Source organism: Sinocyclocheilus grahami, unplaced genomic scaffold (genome assembly GCF_001515645.1).
Source record: "Sinocyclocheilus grahami isolate Dianchi unplaced genomic scaffold, SAMN03320097.WGS_v1.1 scaffold337.1, whole genome shotgun sequence".
NCBI lineage: Eukaryota > Metazoa > Chordata > Actinopteri > Cypriniformes > Cyprinidae > Sinocyclocheilus > Sinocyclocheilus grahami.
In genome coordinates this window covers 176,269-180,083 of record NW_015505516.1, presented here as the reverse complement: position 1 = coordinate 180,083, position 3,815 = coordinate 176,269, and positions in this window count along the sequence as shown.

The following is a 3,815-nucleotide window of genomic DNA, read 5'->3' as shown; positions in this document are numbered from 1 at the left end:
CCCAGTATTTATTTTAGAAATAAGTCTTACTGACCCGAAACCTTTAAACGACAGCAATATATATATATATATAATAGTGGATACTGTAAAGTCAGTGTAACATTATTCCTTATTAAAAAGTGAGGTTAAAAAAGTAAGGGAGATTTGTGGTGTCATTCGAAAAGGAAAATTAGTTTAGACATGGAGTTAGTTAGTTTATTAGATTATGAACCAAAACTTTCTTTTTTCTTTTAAGTAATGTGCACTGCTTAGTCGTGCACAATCAGATAAATCACATGTATTTAATAAAGTTGATAGGGTGACTCTTAATTCCATATTGACTTTCAGTATCTGGAAATGTTTCAGATTTTGCTATAAAACAAACACATTTTTATTTTCTCCATACAGAACATTCAATGTCCAATCGAGTGCCTGAGACCAGACCTCTTAGCAGATGCTCAGAGCCCTCTAGAATAAACGTGTCTATCAATTTTGCCCAGTAATGGAGAGGACATGGCCCCCAGAGACTGTATCTAGCTCCCTCATTGCCTCTCTGTCCTTATCTTCACTCACACTGCAATCTCTGTCCTGCTGCTTCCACCTGTGACGTCACGCCCAGAGACAAAACTTCTCACTCTTCTGATTGGTCGAGTCAGCAGCCAGTCTTCCTCTGCACAGTGGATGGAAGGACACCATCCATCTACACCAAGATTCCACTGATTTGAAGCTTGGCTGTTGACATAATTTCCATATCCTCTGGAAACTCAAATCAGTGGAACATCAGCAGAGAATCAACACATCTTGCCTTTGTGTTTTTCAGTATTATTGCCTGTTGTCTGATTGTTTTTTTTTATTTTTTATGATTTTGTGACTTTTTGTGTATTTTTGTCAGTGATCAAAACGTTTATTGGTGTTCTTTTCTAAAACAAGCACTGTCTCACAATGAAACCTTTTGTGCCTTGTAGGCATCCTTTTTGTATGATGTAATATTCACCCCTCCCTAATCTGATTGGCTGGTTGATCTGTGGCCTTTGTGTCCGTCAGGAGACAAAGGACAGCACTGTGTTAATGAAGAAGTGAACTTTTTTTTTTTTCTTTTATTTATCCCTTTTATGTATGTGTTTTGATGGAATGCAGATTATGGGTGTATACTGTTTTCATGTTTGTGTTTTAGGTGCCAAAGTCTTAACTACTGTGGACAAAAATACTTTTTAATAAATTCCTTCTTTTTTTTTTTTTTACAATGTTTGTGATTCAAAGCCTATTTGTCAGAAGCTTCCATGGCACTAAAGCAGCATTCATCTGGTGTGTTATTATTTTTCTTGTGGTTTTAATAAGGATAACCGCTATCAGCATGCAAAGTTTTTGTAAAATGTTTTAACTTGAAATTGTATCAAAACAAGTGGCATTTGTGTATGTGCCTTTAAATGCAAATGAGCTGCTGCCTCCGCCCCCTTTCCAGATGAGGGCGGAGCCTTTACAACTTGCGCTTCAGATAGACTGTAATCAACCAAATTGGAGAATCTCACGCAGCCAAAATGTCAGAAATTATTGATGAAATATGCAGACAGTGATTGTTTTCAGGATAAAACTAACGACATAGCTCTGCTCTCTGTGAGTACAGTCAGAGACAGTGGTATCTTTAGCCACATTAGCTGTACAGCATGCTAACGAGCACATCTGGAAATGCGATTTGGAAACATTGAGAAAATATGAGGTGATTCTTACTTGTTCTGCATATGATGTTTGAGCATGAGCAGCTGGTATTGACCCATTTTTCATCATCAGCTTCTGTGCAAAACCCGTGTTTAAACACTTGTTTACGAAGTGCACAAATATATACGACTCTTCGGCACATTTCCTTCCACAAATCAAATTAATCCACAGTGTTCTCCGTTGCTCAGATGCCGGGAGTCTTTGAAAACTGTCATTTGTCCAACCAAAAACATTTGTAATGTTTAGGTGGCACAGACAATATGTAAATAGGAGCCATAGCCACGATATAAACATGGCAGACTATGTGCGGTTCAATCAGGGCGGGGTCAATGCAAATAGGGAACATTATGGCCAGTCATGGGCGGGGCTTAGCCCTTCTGTGACGTCACAAAAATCTCAAACGGAGATTTTCATACACTGCTTCTTCTGATTTATGGAGATTATAAAAAAATTAATGGATGGGTTTGTACCATTATAGGCTGGTTGTTTAAACACACTGTGGACACACATCAGTGTTCAAACAGCACGTAAAAGTGAATTTTGCACATTAGGTCCCTTTTAAAATATCAGTTTCGAAATCCTCCCAAACGTCTGTTTGGTGAATTTCGGCTTCGAAATTCCATGAAAAGTGTGGTTTGCTTTACGGCAGCAACAAATGCATCTGTTATCCAACGTAATTATACAGTGACATACTTACGTTTTTTTTTTTTACTTCTCATTATAGTTGTTGTTGCTGTATCTCAATAATCAATAAACTGAATCATTGTAAGAGTAAATATTTTCCTAGCTGTATTCGTTTGGATGGAAGTCATCACACTTTTCCTTGAGTGATTTCTATTGCTGAACAGATGGAGGTTGGCTTGGCTGCAGCTGATGCCATGCGCGGAATGGAGTATGTAGCAGGAATTGCTCCAGATATTCTTTGTGAGTGAAATCCCTCTTTGTTTGTTTCTTCTTGAAGATCATACTAATTGGTGTCCCCATGTTAAAGAAGATTGTTGGTTACCACCGATGTAGCCAGGACCTTCTGCCACTTTATTTTTCAGACAGATCCATTCAGCTTCTCTTGAGACAGGGCATGTTTTGTTGGAGTCCTGTTTTCAGTTACATTTGAGCTTCGGGACTGAGGAGAATTGGCCTTTGAGCTTCTAGAGGAGCAGATCCAGCCTGTATGTGAAAAGGCTTATGTAGCCTACGTATCATATCATCAAGTCTGTGACAAAACATTTCATAGAACACTGATGCAAAAGCAGATTCATGTAGCTAGTTACTCTGGACATTCTACTGCATTGTTTCCCAACTGGGGCTTTTCAAATAAGACGAATCTTGTTTTTAAATAATCTAAAACGACTACAAATCAAAATGAAAACTGACTTTGATCATATTTCTTTATTCATTCCATCAACAACTGTCATTTTTATTTTAGAACCAGGTTTCTCACGGTGTTAAAAAACATGAGGGATTTTTAAAGTGAGATTTCTAGACCTGGAAAAGTCAAGGAAATTAATATAATCGTAAAAGCTCCGTATTTCTAAAATTGAATATAGATTTGTCTAGTTATGTTAAGCTCTAAAATATTGTTCTTAATTATTTTACTTAATTAGTTTAATATATTGACACTCCTAGTTTCAGTAAATGAAAAAGGCTCTCTGTCATTACAGCAGAAGTACCAGAATTATGTTACCATACATGTGGTACCTTTGAATCTACTACTGGGTGGCCGTGTTTGATTTCCAAGAAAATGATGCCCAAATATGATACAGGACAGATTAATGATACATTAATCATTGATATATCACTCAGAATTGGTTTTTATGCTATTTTACATTAATAATCACAAAATATAATCACCAAATAATCAAATGTACCATTAAACTTATCTGACTTTTTCACTCTACATCCTGGCTCTTTTTGAGAATGGCACATTATTAGAATTCCAGTTTTATTTTGGGCAGAAAGCACAATCTATAGGAGAGGTTGAATCCTAATTGACACAAAATTATGTTTTTATTTTTCCACAGCAGAGGGCAGTATTGGTCTTTGCTCAGTTTAAGACTGCTATCTCATTCTACATTTTATGGTTCTCAAGTGTGTTTGTATTGGACATATTCAATGGACCT